The sequence below is a fragment of the Pezoporus flaviventris genome, unplaced genomic scaffold (assembly GCF_033815535.1).
Source record: "Pezoporus flaviventris isolate CSIRO_AGI_PZ_B2104156 unplaced genomic scaffold, CSIRO_AGI_Pfla_v1 ptg000090l, whole genome shotgun sequence".
NCBI classification, from domain to species: domain Eukaryota; kingdom Metazoa; phylum Chordata; class Aves; order Psittaciformes; family Psittacidae; genus Pezoporus; species Pezoporus flaviventris.
In genome coordinates, this window is record NW_026892638.1 from 4,201,066 (window position 1) to 4,220,836 (window position 19,771).

The 19,771-nt window shown below is 42.7% G+C and overlaps 1 long non-coding RNA gene across 1 annotated transcript in view; it reads right to left on the reverse strand.

Annotated features, from left to right (window-relative positions):
* LOC133280844 (uncharacterized) overlaps window positions 1-18,700 on the reverse strand; it is a 54,384-nt gene extending 35,684 nt beyond the window's left edge. Inside the window, exon 1 of the long non-coding RNA XR_009747302.1 lies at window positions 18,522-18,700. This is a non-coding gene — a long non-coding RNA (uncharacterized LOC133280844). The remainder of the gene's footprint in view (window positions 1-18,521) is intronic.
* Between the last annotated feature and the right edge of the window lie 1,071 nt (window positions 18,701-19,771).

Below are 19,771 nucleotides of genomic sequence, written 5' to 3' on the forward strand. Positions count from 1 at the left end.
CTAAAGCTTTTGCTGGGACATCAACTTTCAATCTAGACCTATGTCTAAGACCTTTAGACATATTTTTCATGCTGAACAAAATTTGATTTCTCCCTTTCCGGATTCACCCAGAATCTGTTTGGTGAAAAATGGTGAGTAAATAAAACCCTAAGTGTCTGAGATGGGTCTTATATGCAGCCCTTCAATAGTAAAGTAAAGGAGGTAGTTCTTCAGTCATGCTGACTTCATCCCTTCAGGGTTTTTCCATCCCCTTAGACACGTGGTACGCTGTCTTTCCTTTTTCTGATGCAATGCAGCCTACATTATTGAAACACTCCATTGCAGATTTACTAATTAGCCTTTATTACCAGAATTGGTCTGACCTTATCTACCTTCAGTACTATTCTTCCTGGCTCTGTTCCTCCAGAGCATTCTCATCTATTCCCATGTACAATGCGCATTGAGGAGCTTGTTTGGGTTATGAGTCAGAAGATAAGCCCGTCTCCCAGTCTCCAGCTGTAGCTGGAAGGCTCTTGAGGCTGCAATCTCCAATATTCTTTACAGTAATTGTTATTTTCTTTACAAAGTAGATTGAGGGATCAATATCTAAAAGCAGTAGAGATATTATTATAATTTGCCTGGCATTTGTAATCCAGACTATAGACTACAGAGAAAATTTTACAGGCATAGAAGTTCATGCCCTGAACATCACAATGTTTTTTTCTGCTATTAAGCAGAGAGGGAGTGCCAAGAGTCTCTAGCATGAGGCGAAGAGTCTCTGGAAGGTGGGTAAGGTTTGTTCCACCATGTACTTCTTACTTTGAGAAGCATGACGGAGGTTGGTGGGAAGCTGTTGTCCCACCTTCTCCTTCCTGAGCAGCTGTGCCAACAGTGCCATGACATAAATGATCAAAATAACATTAACTTTAAACCAAACACTTACCAACCCAGAAAACCTCTCTGTTGGAGTAGGCAGCTGTAAGCTACAGTTTCTCACAAACATGCTTATCTGCTCACCAGTTTAGGTGATGTGTAGGAAGCCTGCCCAAGGGGGCTGATTCACTAGCAACCATCAAGATTACACCAGATTACAGTCAAGTGCAGTTGAAAGGCTAGGACTGCTGTCAGAAACTGATGAGTTCAGCCACACAATAGAATGGGTGCTACCACAGAGTGACGTGCAGACTACATGGGAGGTTCCTGGTACTTGGGGTTTCATACAGGCAAAAAGCCTAGAGTGTTTCTCTAAGATGCTCTGTTGAGCCCCATAGAATTTACCTGATTTCTTCAGACCCCTGAGCCTGCTACCTTCAGTGGAGCAGCAGCACCCTACAAGAGTTCAGGGCCTAAGCAAGGGGAATTATATGTTCTTAGATTGCTATTCATACCCTGCACTTTAGGAATGTCACATTGCACATGCATAGCAGCATGGGAGCCTTCATTTGCTACCCAGATGAAATGTAGGAGGAATTCCCTGCATTATATGAATGTGACTACACTGCTCTAATCACAACATGATTATCATAGAGATTTGGGAAAGAATTCCTGTAAAACACATTTTTGCCTTGATAATGGAGCCATTTTCCACAAAGTGGGAAGCACTTCTTAAGGCTCTCTGCCTTTTACTCCCCTTCATAATAGACAGATTAATTTTAGACTATTTTTTTAATTATGTTTATCATATTTTTTGAGCACTTCTAGCAGAACACTTTACAAATCTATTGTGTAATGTTGTCTCCTGCAACATTGGTTACGTTTGTTATATAATTTGTTATATTATAGACTTTAGAGATAGCTGGTACATGGACTGTTCTGTAGGCAAAGTGACCAAACTGTTTCATTATGAGGCATTGTTAAATTATCGACAGCATAGAATTGCCCAGTTTGAGCAGGTTGGGGAATATTGTAGTGTTTGGAATAACACCTTCAATTTTCCCTGCAGGTTTTGTCTTGAGAGAATTTGATGCAGTCATTATTCATTCTCTTTATAAAGCTATAGCAATTTTGCACTCAGTCCCTCAGTTGAGGGAGCAGAAGGGGACTGTAGTCTTTATTCAGACACAGCCATTTTTCAGGAAAATACAGCTGACAATGACAGAAGACTTCCCAATACAGTACACAAATCATGGATGAAAAAAACCTCCCAGAAAATCTAAAGTGCTCCCAACAGTCCAAGCAACCCTCCTCAAACAAAGAAAGTGGTTCTTGTGGCAGCAACCAATTTCCTGTTCCCAAGCAGATGCTCTTGAAAAGGGATGAATTTACCAATTATTTTGGCAAAACTATTTTTTTTTTTTTTTGTGATTGTGCTAGTAAAACTAGAAGACTGCAAGGGGTTGGCTAGAAAAGAAAGCAAAATTAAGAGCTGGCTATAACGTTAGAATGGTGGGAAAGGCCATCACCTGCTGAATCAGTAGCATTCAGCAGTGGCAGACTAGGAGGCTCCATCCAAATTCCTAGAAATGCTCAAAAAGCATACTCAGTTCCCCAAAGACATAAACCAGCAATCTATCTTTTCAGTGGCAGTGCTCACAAAGAGAGAGAAGAGAGACTGATCAAATTGCAGTGCACGCAGAAGGACTGACTTGAGCAAGAAGCAGCTTGGAAAAGGTGAAGCAGTTTTGACTAGATTCATAATCAGCATGAAATGCAACAGTATTCAAAGTAAAACAATTCAAGCAGCTGTTTAACTCCACCAAGACTGATGGTCTTGGGCACGGCTAATGGGCAATTTTACACTCAAAGAAAATGTGGTGGTCTAAACAGGAAAGCATACACAAACAAGAGAGGAGACAAGCTACAGAGAAAACACTAGGAGTGCCATGACGGAAAAGCTGTACCAACATGGGAAAGAAAGGAACAAAACAGAAACAAGTAGGCATCCAAGGAGTGAGTACATGTACATATGCAACACAAAACAGCAAAGGAAACCACCAACCACAAATGAACAGAAGATGCCTGTAAAGCTCAGTGGAGTATCAGATGCAAGAGAAGGGCTGAAGCCTGGGATAAACTAGAAGTCAAAAGCCAAAAAGACAGTGGGACATGGCTCCCTATTTTATGTCATGAAGGTACCCTGAACCTTTTGCAAGGAAAGAAAGTGAAATGGCAACAAACCAAAGCAAATTAAAATCGTATTATAGCATGCTTACGAAACCAGAAACAGAGAGTAGCTTAAAAACATGATGTAAGGAAAGAAGGCGGCTGGGATTTCAGGTAGAGAACAAAGACAACAAAGAAGCCTTCACTTTTATGAAAATGTGACCCTAACAACCCTGAAGTTTCTCTCATAGGCAAATGGCAAACTGAAGGTGTAGCAGGAGGAACTGAATGTTCTGCTCCATCAAGGCAGACAGAAGGCTTGTAAATTGCTATTATGTTTGGTTTTTTTTTGATGTACCAGGATGTCTTCCAGACTTGTTACATGTGATAATAGATAAAACAGTTTGGCTATTATAGGAACTGATTCCCAGAAAATCAGTTCCATTACAAGAGCAAAACAACTAACAATGGGAGTCACAAAGAGAATGGAAAAGGAGATTGTATTGTTACAGAAGCCAAGAGATGGATGAGTAGCATGCTTCTTGCTTAGAAATCAGACAAGCTATTTGCCAGAGACTCTTATGCTTCAAACAAAGCACTAAAAGGACTCAACATCAAAGGCACGCAAAAGGAGAAATATAAACTGATGTGACATCAGCAAAACATCATTGGTAGGCAGTGCCAAAGATAGATATTAGTAAATGTTATCAGAGCTAATTCACCATATTTGGGATGTCATCAGGTTGATAGAAATGGCAAAGAATGACATTTGGGGTAAAAACTAAGAGCAAGACTTTCAGTGTTAGCAAAAAGTTGCAAAACCAAGATTCTTAGGAAGTTGCATCATAGCAGATGAGGTTTTGGTGGCACAGATACAATGATAGCTTAGAGAAGGCTGCTGCAAATTGTGGCAGAAATTCTTACTGTCTTCTGGGACCATCCAGGAGTGCAGGACTGCAGCTGGAAGCGGTGCCACATGCAGGAATCCACTGACCATACAAGGTCCATGATCTTGCTTTGCAGAGACAGAAGTAATAAAACACAGCCACACTGGAAGGATTCAGTCAGTTTACAAGCTAGTAGCACTGGTAAACTTACTCCACGTTTTTCCCCCAGAACCTTTAGATTTAAGTAAACTTTCATGATTACTATTACACAAATGTGCTATATAGTTACCTCAACATGGCATAGCTATTCCAAATGTCAGTGACTGCCTACCCATCCCAAAATATTGCGATATCTACAGAAAGATGTGACAGAGGCTAAAGAAGTGGCATTAGGTGGCTTCTGTGTTCAAGGCCACACTGAAACAGGGGCTGGCAGGACCATGTATATGTGAAAAGTACATGGGAAATACATCCAGTGTGTCCAGCTGTGGAAAACCTTCAAATAGAAGTGACCACGAATGACTAGATATATTTTTTAAAGCCATTATTGTCAGCTTCTGGAAGCTTTCATTACTTGCCACTGATATTGCAGGGCTGGCATTTAAATATACACTTTAGGAGACTGAGATGTACTTAGCTGGCTTCTTTTCCAAAGGGAATCATAACATGAAGCATGGCAGTTCACCAAAAATATGACATCATCTACTTGAAAGAAATACAGGCAACTGAATGACACAGAAAGCATCAATCAAAGTAGTTATGAGATAATTTCAAGACAGAGGTTAAAAAGAGTCTGAGAACAAGCTATATAAAACAACAAACTGCAAGTGTTCATACCAATTGTTCTGTCAGGAGGGTGAACAACTGGGGCAAGGCATGATCTGCCTCTGAAGACTAGTGAGATGGAGTGAATGGACCATGACGACATCATATGCAAAAGCAGGCATATCTCAGCAAAAGTTTTCTCCAGGACACATTTGTGCCAATCTGGAATAAAAGCTGGGAAACCAGAGATACCATAGCCAGCAGACCATAAGAGCCTGTGGTCACTGCAGATATCTGTGGGAAAATTCAAAAGCAATTAAAGTAAACCACTTTCCTAACAGACCTGGCAGTATTGCAGGGATGGAACTTTTCACTGCCATCATCTAGTGTGCTTCCAATAGAAACTGCTGCTTGCACTCCTAGGGACCAGAGATGTGGACAATGTAAGCACAGCAGCTGTTCTGAACAATGCAAGGAAGATGAGGCAGGTCTGTAAGCTCATGGTGTGGTTTCATAAGTGAAATTGAGGTTACACAAAGCTTCATCCAAGTTACCTGTGTCTAGGAGGTCAATTATATCAGATCACCGTGGTCGTCGTGGGGGATTTTAACTTCCCTCATGTTTGCTGGAAGGACAACTCAGCAACCCAGCCATAGTCCAGGAGGTTCCTCCAGTGTATGGATGATAACTTCCTCATGCAAATGGTGGATGAGCCAACCAGGAGAGGAGCGCTGCTGGATCTCATCCTCACTAACAAGGAGGGTCTGGTCGAAGCAGTAAAGGTTGAGGGCTGCCTTGGGTACAGCGACCACGAGATGGTGGACTTCAGGATCTTGTGTGGTAGGACCAGTAGAATAGCAAGTAGAATTGCAACCCTGGACTTTAGCAGGGCAAACTTTGGCCTTTTCAAGCAATTGCTAGGGGAAATCCCATGGGCAAGGCTGCTTGAAGGTAAAGGGACCCAAGATAGTTGGTTGGCATTCAAGGATTGCTTTTTCCGAGCTCAATATCGGAGCATCCCGACATGTAGGAAGTCAAGGAAGAGGGCCAGGAGACCTGCGCGGCTAAATAGGGAATTGCTGGGTATGCTCAAGTGGAAGAGGAGAGTTTACAGGTCATGGAAGGAGGGGCTGGCCACTTGGGAGGAATATAAGGCTGCTGCTAGAGGACGTAGGAAGGCAGCTAGGATGACTAAGGCCTCCTTAGAATTAAACCTGGGGAGAAGGGTCAAGGACAGCAAAAAGAGCTTTTTCAAATACATGGCAGACAAAACTAACACCAGAGGCAATGTAGGCCCACTGATGAACGGGATGGGTGCCCTGGTGACAGAAGATACAGAGATGGCAGAGTTACTGAATGCCTTCTTTGTCTCTGTCTACTCTGCTGCAGGCAGTCCTGAAGAGCCCTGTACCCCTGAGACCTCAGATGAAGTCAGGTCAACGGAGCAGTTTGCCCTAGTCGATGAGGAATGGGTTAGAGAACAGTTGAGCAATCTGGACATCCATAAATCCATGGGTCCAGATGGGATGCACCCGCGGGTGCTGAGGGAACTGGCGGAAGTCATTGCTAGACCACTCTCCATCATCTTTACCAAGTCTTGGGAAACGGGAGAGGTGCCTGAGGACTGGAGGAAAGCAAATGTCACTCCAGTCTTCAAAAAGGGCAAGAAGGAGGACCCAGGTAACTATAGACCGGTCAGCCTCACCTCCATCCCTGGGAAAGTGATGGAGCACCTTATCCTTGGTGCCATCTTAAGGCATATCAAGGATAAGAGGGTTATGAGGGGCAGTCAACATGGCTTCACCAAGGGGAAATCATGCTTGACCAATCTCTTAGCCTTTTATGAGGAAATAACACGGTGGATGGATGATGGCAGAGCGGTGGATGTGGTCTACCTTGACTTCAGCAAAGCATTTGACACAGTCTCCCACAGCATCCTCACAGCTAAATTGAGGAAGTGTGGCCTGGATGATCAGGTAGTGAGGTGGACTGTGAACTGGCTGAAGGAGAGAAGGCAGAGAGTTGTAGTCTATGGGGCGGAGTCTAGTTGGAGGCCTGTATCTAGTGGAGTGCCTCAAGGGTCAGTACTGGGACCAGTATTGTTTAATATATTCATCAATGATTTAGATGAGGGAATTGAGTGTACTATCAGCAAGTTTGCTGATGACACTAAGCTGGGAGGAGTGGCTGACACGCCAGAAGGCTGTGCTGCCATCCAGCGAGACCTGGACAGGCTGGAGAGTTGGGCAGGGAATAACTTGATGAAATATAACAAGGGAAAGTGTAGAGTCCTGCATCTGGGCAGGAACAACCCCAGGTTCCAGTATAGGTTGGGGAACGACCTGTTAGAGAGCAGTGTAGGGGAGAGAGTCCTGGGGGTCCTAGTGGACGACAGGATGACCATGAGCCAACACTGTGCCCTTGTGGCCAAGAAGGCCAATGGCATCCTGGGGTGTATTAGAAGGGGGGTGGTTAGTAGGTCAAGAGAAGTTCTCCTTCCCCTCTACTCTGCCCTGGTGAGACCGCATCTGGAATATTGTGTCCAGTTCTGGGCCCCTCAGTTCAAGAAGGACAGGGACCTGCTGGAGAGAGTCCAGCGCAGGGCAACTAAGATGATTAAGGGAGTGAAGCATCTCCCTTATGAGGAAAGACTGAGGGAGCTGGGTCTTTATAGTTTGGAGAAGAGGAGACTGAGGGATGACCTTATTAGTGTATATAAATATATAAAGGGGGAGTGTCACGAGGATGGAGCCAGGCTCTACTCAGATAGGACAAGGGGTAATGGGTACAAACTGGAACACAAGAGGTTCCACTTAAACTTGAGAAGAAACTTCTTCTCAGTGAGGGTGACGGAACACTGGAACAGGCTGCCCAGGGAGGTTGTGGAGTCTCCTTCCCTGGAGACATTCAAAACCCACCTGGACACATTCCTGTGTAACATTATCTAGGTGCTCCTGCTCCAGCAGGGGGATTGGACTAGATGATCTTTTGAGGTCCCTTCCATACTGTGGATACTGTGTGATACTGGAAGAGGGCTAGAAACGTTTTTTCATGTCCAGCACAAAGTTATGTGATTACCACAATTTGCCATTTCTGCAGCAAAATTTACTGAAGGCATTTGATGTTCCTTGTGAAAACCACAGCAGAAAAACACAAATGTAGAAGAGGGAATTGGCAGTCCAAAGATGCGGCTCCCATTCTTGACTGTGGTTGATTCAGCATTCAAGTTCTTTACTCAGCAGTGAAGAAGGATTTTTAGCTGGGTCTTCCATATTCCAGGAGAACATATTTGACCAGAAACATATTCTGTTCTGAGATCACTTGGCTTTTCTCATGAGTTCTTTTCCCTTAATCCTCCATGTTTCTGTTATTTTGGAGGGAAAATGAGGGGAGGAAATAACTGTTTTTATTAAGGATATGCTGCAGAAAATCAGTGGGATCCGTCTCCATAGGAGAATGGCAGGCCATATGATACTCCCCCAAGCACTCTCTCATCCTTCAGTACTTCAGCTCAGGGGATACGCTGACTTAGATGTGCCTCTGTCTACTAGTTTTTTTCTTGTCCAGTGTCTTTTTGAGTCCCTGTTAACCTTCAGTAGTTACTTCTTTGTCTCACTCTTGTTTCATGCTTGCACACTGAGCACAGCCAGATGTCTTAAGCTTCTGCTTGATTCCTGTATCTGGAGAGTTATTAAACAGCCTTTTAAGTAAAGAAAATCCTTGAAGTGGCACAAGGTTCATGGTCTGTACCTACATTAATTTATAGAAAAGTCCTTGTTAAAGACAAGAAAAATAAAACACTGTAGATTTTTCATTTTATCAGATCATTATACCAGTAGCATCACTTCAAATTTAGATCCTATCCCCACTAAAGATAGCTTTAAAAATTTATATACTGAATGGAAAGTTACATTCAGCAAGATGTATGATTAAATGACACTAATATCTTCCTCATTAATTTCTTCAGTGCTCCTGAACATGAGCCTCACACTGCATTTTTCTAAGAAGACCTGACTCTAGCTTATGTTTGCGCTGGCCACCACTCATCATCTGTAGGCATTTGAAGCTCCTTCCTAAATCTGCCTACATACCTCCTTTAGTGATAGCCAGAATGGGTCTGGGCTGAGTACAGAGGCTGACTGGGCACATTCTTCCCCACACCACCCATTCTGCTCCACTTGTGCCTCTTCTCCCAGGAAAGTCTTGCAGGTAAGTTTTGGACCAGAAGGGAATTAGGGCTGACATTAAGAGTGCAAAAGCCAGAATCATCTGCCATTGCAGACAAGTAGTATTGATCTCTGTTCACAACACAGAGATGCTAATGACTACTCAGGGGCAGGTGTTTCATTTTCTCAACCTGTGACAGTTTTTAAGCTTTCACAATTTTTCTGTATCTCTTATCAAAGCAATAAAGTTGAAATACTGAAAGCCAAGTCAAATCCACTTCCTTTCCTTCCTTTCCTTCCTTCTGGGTCTTGTTGTTCAAAGTGTCTTTCAATTTCAAATGTATTCTTCTTTATTCTAATTTTGCCTTTGGGAAGAAGTCGTATGCCATCCTTAATCTGCTCCCTTTTTCCCACTGCCCTCCAGAAGAAAATGGCCACACCTCTGGTTGTGCCCTCTCACCACATCTGTATGAACAGTGGAGCTGAGCTAGTGTAGATGTCCTCAGTACTCTCCCTCTTACTGCTACTATAGTACCTACCCAGCACAACATCTACAGATCTTAGCCTAAGGCTCACAACACTTGTTCTTGAGCAAGCAAGCATATTAACTGATAAGCATATTAACAGATAGGCATATTAACTCCACAGGGCCATACCTAATTTCTTTGCTCCCATTATGTCTCTTTTAATGACAGGACACAGCAGGCCAGGCCATTTAGTCCAGCTCAGACCCCTAGGTTGCACCTTTGCTTGCTGCAGCAATGGCAGCAGTAGTAATCATTTAGTATTATTACTGCAGGAGCTGGCAGTATTTTTGTGCCCCTGGAACCACCATGCCAAGGAGAGAATAGCCACAAAGCCAACAGGAGCTCCCTGCCTTCAAGGAGACTGCAGCATAGCAGAAAGAGAAGAGCTTGGGCAGATGGGAGAGCACAGGAAGCAGTAGGATGGCATTTGCTAAAATGATGGCCTATTCACACTCACAGCAGCACACAGGCAGTCTAATACTTTCGGGTTGCCCATGGACAACTGCAACAACAGCCATGCATCCTTCACCTGCAGACAACCACAAAACCAGCCTTGTGGTTCTTCCAACTGTCAACTGAGTACACAAAAATCAACAACCAGAACCAGAAGTTTGCTTAAATCCAGACTTATGGATGCAGAAATGGGATCAACTGAGCAAGGCTGGTACCCAGGGATGTGCTAAGCTCTCTGCAGCCCCAGCCATATTGTCACCACAAATGCTTGAAAAATACCCCAGAGAAAACAACCATGGTTCAACTAAAGCGTTTTCTGGCCTCCTGAGCACGCCAGGGATAACCAATACCCTAGCAAATTTTGCCAGTGACCCTAGAAATAGCAATTCAAAAAGGGACCTGATTCATTGACATTTGTTCTATGAAATCTCACACTGATGCAATTTGGGGTAAATGCACATAGGTGGAGTCAATCCACTTCTACTTCAGGTAAAGAGCATTTATTTATTTCCCATGACCACAAATCAGCAGAATGAATCTGCTTCAGCCCAGCATGGTATGGCCAATTAGCTGATCAAGAAGCAAGAGGTAATTTTTGCAAATTGGTAAGTTTTTAAGCTCCATTTCTGCAAGAATCCCAGAAGACTGAAACTGCAACATGAGATAGGCAGAAGGAAAGACAACAAAATAAAACAGACAGTAACTGGAGACTCGGTAAAAACCTGATAGACACTGAACGGCTTTGTGCAGTGTTTCTAATGCCCTGGCTTAGTGCTATGACTTAGCAGACAGCATGGGAAAGCTCTGAGCCTTGCATCTCTTGCTCTGGCCCAGATCAGCCCCTGATGTGAAGAAATCCCTGGCAGAAGCTGTAAAGAGCAGTGAGGACAAGGACATTGCACTGGGGTCCCCTCTCCAGACCTGGTGCCATGGCGGCTCCCAGCAGGAACACACAATCTGTGCACCGTCAATATAACATAGCGTTGAGCCACTGAGTGGGGGGAAGACAACACTGAGCTCCTTCAGCATTGCTCCAGCTTTTCTCTGTTCCTCCTGATAGATGAGGAGGTGCCATAATTCGACATTAGGGTGCTGCACCTCGCCGATGCACTGTTAACACTTCAAACACAGAAGTGTGCTCCAATGTTTGCATGCAAGGCTGCTGGGCTAACAGCAGCAGTGCACGCTCTCATCTCTCAAATCAGTCTTCAGCAGAGTTTTAATTTATTTGCTCAGAACTATTTAGCTGCCTTTTTAAACCTTACACAAACAAGGTTTCAGCAATTTAAAAGGTTTTGAACCATTTCCACCTCCCCATTTCATTCCAATGTTGAAAGAACAGATACCTCATATGCATTATTGAACACCAAAGATGGGAACAGAATTGAAAAGCAGACAAGCTAAAGCTGAACAAAATATACTTGGCAGTGTATATGTTATGGTTTTGCTCAGCTCTGAAAGACCCAGAAGAAATTGCCCCATGATACCCTACTTGTGTTATGTACCATTTAGAAATCAGAACCTAAGGAACAGCTTTAGCAATGTTTTGTCAGCAGATAAGCTGGCTAAATGTTAACCGTTTTTTGCAACCCCTAATCAGAGGTTTCCATTCATACAGCTGCTCTGTACTCTGAACCTTGAGTTAATGTGTCTCTGTTTTACAGGAAAGCTTTGTTCACATTGCTTTTGGATTCTGCAGACTTCGCAAAGTGACCTCCAGCTGAGGAGGCAACCTGATGCTGCCTCTGCTTAGGTCACATTAGTTAACAAGTTCACATCAGGTCCAATGTTTAGCTTGTTGAGCACAACTTGTGGTTTCCAAATGAAGAGGACCATCCTGAAAGCAGAGATTTACATCCTGATAGAAAGTGCTGTGATATGGAAAGTCACATTGGATAGACAAAAATAGTTCCAAATCCTGTACAGGAGTGGAGCAAGCCTGAAACAGACTCCTTGCCTGGGAAAGCAGACCCTGACAGCTGAGAATCTACAAGTTCTCAAGAGTCTTCCTCCATGAAAAAAGTAGAAAATGGGACATTTTGGTGTTTATGGATTGTGTAACAATGTGGTCTATTTTTTAAATGTGAACAAGAGAGTCACATTAGCTCATCATTTATGGGTCCTAATTATTAAAAAGTAAACAGAGATAAGGGACATAATAGCAGCAGAAATGTTAGATTTGCACAGTGAAAATCGAATTGTTAATTTAGGATTGTTTTGTGATTTTTCAGCTTGAGCTGAAGTTAAACTGACACAGTTAAACTGGTTGCTGGGCAGATGCAGAGTCCTGGGGTAAAACTGTTCTTGCAGAACAGCTCAATGGCTCCCTGATCTGTCATTGTGGGGTGAGGAAGACTGGAAGATCCGAAGAGGAAAAAGCATCTAATAATTCTGTCTGTCCTGGACTGCCTGCATTTTGAGAATATTTTGTGGGCAGTGCTAGGCCAGCATCCCCACATGACACAGCCATGCTCCCTCTTCGCCTCCCAGATTCTGCAGCTCTAGGAATTGCTGAGCTACAGCAAGAACTTGGGTCAAGTCTTCACTGCAGACTTACCCTGTCTCTTCTCTGTCCTATGAACCTAGTTTTATCCCAGCTCCTGTTCAGACATTTTCTTTTTCCAGACAAGAAATACAGCTGGGACACAATTCCTACCCCACACAATAATTTGTCACACACTTAACTATAACTTTAGCATGGACCTGAAGGGGATGTGAGCCCATACTCAACTTGTTGTCCATGCTAAATTATTTTTCTGAGCAAAGACAGCACGAGGGATCAATCTGTAGCTGAACTGGGGCCTTGCCAGATTTTATTTCTGAGATCTCAGATGGGTTTTTTTTGCTGTTGTTTATCTTGAAATAACCCCAACTGCATGGCAAGAATTTGTTTTACAACACAAAAAAAGATACATGTTTTATACTCTTCTATAACTCAATGACAATTGAAATGATAAAGCTCACTAATTTATTTCTGACCAGAAAGCAGAGATGAACATTTTCAGCTCAAAAAGTGAATGTTTTTCAGACTTACAAAAGGTAAGAACTCGGGCTGATAACTGAGACTGCATTGTGGTCTTATTGCAGACTTCATCAAAAGCTCCTGGGTAAATTAGTTCTTCTTACATGCAGTCTGAGAAGTAAACTTTTTGCAGTCCTATGAACATAACATCATCAGTACAGGGACTATATTTAATTTTACCATTGTACAGCTCCAAACACACTCTGACATTAAACAAATAAGGGATGGTAGCAGAGAACAGGGTCAAATATAACCCCGTGCTAAAAATGCACTGCTGATGATTACATTAGCTTTGGATTTGAGCACAGATAAAGATACCATTTTCTGACTGTGTTACAGCTGTGGCCAGGATAAGCTCTCCACCAGCTCTCAGCAACCACAGTTCCTGCCTGAGGAGCTAAACTTTAGGCTCGTGCAATGAACAGCGGTAACATAGAAGCCTCCTGTCTCCCTCTACATCCTTTGAGTGTGCACCACACTGCTAAAGCTCAGTGTTTTCTGCAGTATTGGTAACTGGCTGTTTATAAGTGTGTGGACCCCTTCTCCTATTTTGGGTGTGAATCCTGACAGAACAGGCTCAGCCCTCTGGGGGTGCAGGAGGCAGCAGAGCCTTGGATCAGAGCCTGACACTGCCCTACCACCTTGTTCAGCTCCTTTCCAGCCCTAAAATGACACCGCTGCTAAGGCTTTTCACAGAAGTACTGAAGTCCTCCAGCGTCCTTCCTGTCACGGCCCTCCTAAAACTAGCTGTATCCCAAGTGCCCTTCCCTTCCCAGCCTCCAGGAAGCCTTTTACAGCCTATATTGTCTCACCTATGTGGATGTGCTTCTCTCTGGGATCTTTCTGTACTCATTTAAGAGTGGGAAAATAATTTCCTCGTAAGAAATTATATAAACTTTACTTGTAAATCCCTTGTGACTCACCACCCTCATCAGCAAATTTCTGTTACCATTTTTTATGTTAGATACAATTTAAATTATATATACATGTGTACTAGGCTTCTGCTATGCAAAGGATTTCCAACATACTGAAGCAAAACCTGATAACTGCTTAGGACTAAGCAGTATTATCTGATTTTTTTTAGTATCTCAAGAACAGTAATCGTACATTACTCTGCAGTAAAGCCATTATATAATGACCCATCTGTGGACGAAAATTTCCCATGAACCTAGCGGTAAAGACATGACCCACTTTAGCTGCCTATCATTTCCACATAAGGAAGAAGAGCATGGCTATAATGCCCAAAACTGCCTCTCCAGGCAGGCTGATGAGAAGTAGAAGCACATGGATGGATACTGGCTTGCTTGAATAACATTTAGCATGGGTAGGCTGCAGTGTTATTGTCTGTATCTGTTTAGATTTACTTCTGTGGTCACTGAGGAGTAGCAGAAGCATATAGTGTCACGTGCAATTACAGAATCCATCCCTCTCCATGTGGGAGGAGGCAGCACAGCTTTCATTAAACATTTTTTTATCCCAAGCTAAGAACTGTACACAACCGATCAATAAACTGGAAAGTAAAACATATCTTTTATTCAAATTAATAAAAACTCAAACTGAAGTATAAGCACAAAGGGTCAGATTGTGATGTCCTTATGGCCAGAGAACAGCACTAAATGTGGTTTGGTGGAAGCGCATAGTGGACACAAGGGAGCTAGGAGGTTAGCCAGTGTCAGTAAAGCACCACAGTCAGAAAAAATCACAAGAAAAAATAAAAAGAGAAAGACAGTTCCATACTGCCAGGGTTGCATGGAACCAGGTAGGTTTTCCTCTGCTGAGAAATGTTGCCTAATATTTGGTTCTTTGGTACACTGAATCCTCTCTCTCAACAGATTTTCACAAAGATACAGCATTTCAGATTAACCCACCTGAAGCTATATATGTTCCTCTGTATTTTTGTTATGTGCATGCATGTTATATAGAACTAAAAGGCATATACTACAGAGCATATAATAGATGTTTTCAACTTTACAGTGTCCAGAATAGCCTGTAGAAAAACAGCAGTGACCCAAGCCAGTAAAAGGTAATGGATTTCTTCTGCACTTGCAGAACATGGAGAAAGGATGCAACTTCTCAAAACTGAAGTGGCTCTGCAACTCTTGTTTCCTTTGCAACTGCCTGAGTTTCTACGAGCAGGTTGACTTACTTCTTACTTGTGCCTCTTGCAAGGCAACTACTGGAGCTGCAGTACGAGGTATTCTTCGAGTTGGCTGTACTTTCAGATGATGACAAGATTTTGGTTTGTTCGTTTCAGGGGGTATTTTTTGTTTTGCAATTTCCCTCTTTTGGCTTGCAGGTAAGATTAATAGCTTGCTTTGTTTTTATGCAAGAGCAATTATTCATTTCCTTTCTGCATGAAAACTTTCATGTGCTCTTTGGTGGCTGCTTTCCTTTTCAGGATGCTGGTTTAGATTCAAGATGTCCTAGCAATAATATTTCAAATATTCAATTGCTGATCAGCGGTTAGAAGACAGAGGGCACTAAGGCTAGATGCAAGCTGCAGTACTGATGGGGAAAAATAGCTGAATAAACAACACCGACAATCACATACTTGCTCCTATGTGAGCAAGATACACACACACAACCATGCAGAGAGGATGGACTGGTGAATCTCTCCCTTGATGTGTATCTTCCCACGGAGAAGGCCTTGGAGTGATTATTTGCATGGCTTGATAAAACTTATCTGTTTGAGGAGCTATTCTCTTTAACCAAGAGATGTTAAAGCAGGCCCTTAATACACAAACAGTAGACGATGTTAATCTCCTTTGTGCTTATTTTATGTGAAACTGACTGCCTTCCTTTTGTATGTCAATGATAGACATCCTCCTTTTCTACCCAGCCCACTATGCACCACCAGCAACTGCCGGTATTGCCCCTCAGGGTAACTGATTCATTGAGGAGTCATTTGAAACTGAGTCCCACAAGCTTTCTCCTTTGCCACAAAGCATAAAGTCTGATTTATTTTCATGACCATGCATAACTGCAAATATAATTGTCCATGACAAAAAAAAACCTCCTAGCATCCAGCCCAGCTTTCAACCCTGTAGCCATTTCTGAAGTGCAAGCCACACGTATTTACAATTCTGCTGCTCGAAAGCAGAGTTTTGAAGTCAGCATGTCCTTCTGGGTTACAGCATACACAACACAAAAAAGCCTTTCCTAAAGCTTAACCCTTTCCTAAGACAAAGTCCCCAAGTGAAAAAAGCCAGCAGGAGACCTTAAAAAAAATAGGTCTGGGACACACAGCTGAAGTTCAGTTTGTCTCTGATAATAGCTCCAGAAGCATGCCCCATGTTTCTAAGCCTGTGGAAAAGCAATTATGGACACCAAAGTTTTGGGGTGATAGACTTGAAGGCTTGGCAGACATGGCTGGTTAGCAGTAAGGTACTCAGAGGTTGTACAGAATGAATCTTCACATTCAGTACAGTGCAGCTCCCTGTCCCGTTGCTTACAGTGCACTTTGCAATTGTATCTGCAGTGTCTCTTGCATGAACAGGAATACTCTTATTTCCACAGATGAGGAAATTGCCTCACAGAGGGGCTGAATGATTTTCTCTCAGTCACGTAAAGTCAGAAACAGACCGCAAAAACATCTGATTCATCTTCCTGGCTTGAATCATGAGATGGCAGTTCCTTGGGATGAAGAAAATAGGCCACTTTTTCAATAGCAGGTCATAATTGCTCCACCACAGGGAAGATTGTGAGGCCATACTTATTTGAAACCACTGACATCATTTTGAGAGGTTAATGAAAAGTGAACCATCATTATGAAATGGTTGTTCCGGTCTCTGTTCTTTGTTCTGTCATTAGGACTACAATCCTCTGCACCTTTCTGAAACCATGGCATTTTTCTTCCTTTTCTTAATCTAAGAACTTCATCCACAGGTTCTATAGATAGGTTTGCAATTTTAGATAAATGGTTTTGTGAGGGGTCTTAGAGAATAAATGCAGTGGTCAGATCTTACTGCCCATATATCTGCTTCCAGAACCTAGCATAATTTATCACAATAGTGTTAATTCCTGACGAAGGCCAACATTTGACTAACCAAGTTCTTTGACAAACTCTGAGGAAGACTGTACAGAATACAGTATCACCTTTCTTTCCTTAAGTGCTCAATTTGAATTAGATTTCAAAGAATGGGGGGGGGGGGGAATAAAGAAAAAAAACCTAAACCCATGACCTAAAAAGGAAATAAAAGGAAATGAGTAGAGCAAGGGGAGTTTTTAATAGCATGGAGATCCAGTTCTTCAAGTAGAAAGTAGTTTAATCAATTTTAAAATATTTAAACTAGGAAATATTTTGTAAGAAATATTTCAGATAGTTTCTTTGATTAAAAAAAAAAAAAAAATTGCCAAAGGTGTGTGATGGAAAGCTGGAATAGTTCAATACCAGGACGGCTAGGGATTCCTAGTGGGCTCCTGATTATTTTCTCAGCCAATGCTTTCTAGAATTTCCTGGGTCCAACTTTTTTCTACTTCTGTTGTTATTTGCACAGTAAGCACAAGGAGTGAGCATGCTGGGTCAAGGAGACTATGGAGGTGACAGAAGCAGTTAAGCCTCCAGGGAGGTATCAGCATATGGAATGGCACCAGGAAACCAGAGCACTTCCCAGAGGAAAGCATCACCAGCCAGACAGAGAGGAAACAGGGAATGTTTTTGGGGACACTGGTGTTTTCCTTGGTTGAGCTGACCAGAACTGTGTTAAGTTCTTTGTATCTGAGAGGTGCTAGATACCTAATTTTCACAGCAAAGAAAGATAGCTTTGGGCCTTGTATACTGACCCCTGCCTTGTACTTGTTATTGTGGGTCTCTCTTTCCTTCCCATTTTTGTTTTTCTTCCCCTTCTCTTTTATTTCTGAGGGAGAGAGAGCAGCACCATTTCTGTTTCAGAAACTCCAGTCTTTGAAACTCATAGCAGTTCCCCTAGACTCTAGATTCCTAAGAGAACAAAATCAGGACAGTTATCTGGTATTCAGTGGGAGTAGATCAAGGAGACAGATTACAGTCTGGGGAGCTGCAAAAAGCTCTTTCTGTCTCTGTGCACATAACTATGCCCCTGACTGATCCCCAGATGCTGTGGGAATCTGTTTGCAAACTTAGCTATTCAGATGAGAAATAGGCAAGGAATGGAAGAATTACAACAAGATCACTGTTTTGCCTCCTTCCACCACGAAGAGAGGGTCTTCATTTCCAGGGTGTGTAAGCTGTCCAGAGGATAGACTTACATTCAGAAGAGGCCACAGAAGAGTAATGAAGGCTAGTTTAGCTATGAGAGGTTGTAGTCTGAGGCTCCACTGGCATGTGAAGTAACAGCAGTGGCCCTACCGTTTCTGGGACATGTTTTCCTCTTCGTGTTTTGGTTTCATTTCTCATTGAGTGTGTTAAGGAGGAAAAATTTGGACACGGCTCAATTGCAAGTAATGTGTTTTATTCACACATGCACCCATGAGTCCTGGTGATTTCTACAGTGTAAGAAAAAGAAAATTGGTCAAGGTCCAAAGCTAGTAAAAGAAGTGCAATGTTATAACTTTGTACCATTGGAACAATTGGTGGAAAATCGTCCCAAGAAAGTATAACTTTCCTGAAGGAAGGGTTTTCTTTTACAACATCCTGTAAGTTCTTCTAGTCTAGGGACTATAATGGAAAAGATTTTAAGGAGGCATTAAAGAAATAACTCACCTGTCAAATGTAATGCCATTTGTCTTGTAATCACTGAATTCAGGAGCCTTCTTTGCTTGCTAAAGGTTTCTTCTGGGTTCAGTTATTTTGGGGGATGAAGTCATCTACATTAGGCATCCACAAAATGATTGAGTCATCTACATTTCCCAGAGCCTTTTCCTTCGCCACCCTGTGGCACATTTGCTGCCTGGTGAGACAGTAAAGAACAGCTGGCACAAGTGGAATAGAAATCTCTTGCATGCCACCATAGGATTGTTTCTGTTTTCTTGCTTCCAGATGCGGGGTGCCACATTTTGGGGTTGCCATTGGAAGCTAAGTGCTCAGCACTCTCAGCTCTTCAGCTGAACCTAATGCTCACCTAATGCTCAGTCTTTAGCTCAGGCAAAACAGCCTGGAGGATCCAGACACCCTGCTGAACTGTAATCTCTCATGATGCTGCAGGAGCAAACTCCTTTAATATAGAGTTCTGTCATGAGGTTTTTTGTTTTCTACACTGTTTGTCACTCAGGTATCTTTTATTACTTCCATTTGGTCTTTGCTCAGAGTTCACCCCCTTCCTGTTATTGTAGTGCTAATCAGAATTAATATATTTCAAAAGTGTCCCTTTAAACACCTTAAACAATTTCTGAACTGAGTATCATATCCCATGAGCAAGCACAGATGTTTTTAAATAGTCTAGAGGTATATGCTAACCTGTAAGTGTTACCAAATGTGTTGCAATACCATGAGTTAGTCTCAGGGGCTTGTCTGATGGTCAAAAGGTTTAAAAGAAAATATTTATCTGGTTACATCATAATTGCATTTTTCAGAAGTGCTTTGGAACCAAGCCTAATATATAGGATTAGTCAGGTCCAAAAAGTGCTCGCTCACAGGAGAGTCCAGGCTCTGGTTTAGGAGAACCAGTGAGCCGCCTTCTTCATGGTGGTGTTGACAAGCTCTCTCAGTAATGGTGCTTATAGGTATTTTTTATTAGCTATGGTTGGAATAGGTTTCACTTACATGTGGTTACTCTGATTTCCTACAGAGCTTCTCTGCTGCCTGACTCTGTTAATGTGCTGAAATATGGAAGGGGAAACACATCCTCTTGTGTGCTCTCAGTATGTGGCTGCTCACACATGGAAAGGGGTTCTGCAGTGCCAGAGATGCCTGACACATGCGTCTGCCAGTCCCTGACACTGTGCAAAGTTGATTTCTGGAGAGACTGGGGAGCATTGAGGGCTGACAAGTGGATGTAGAAGTCGGGGCAGTCT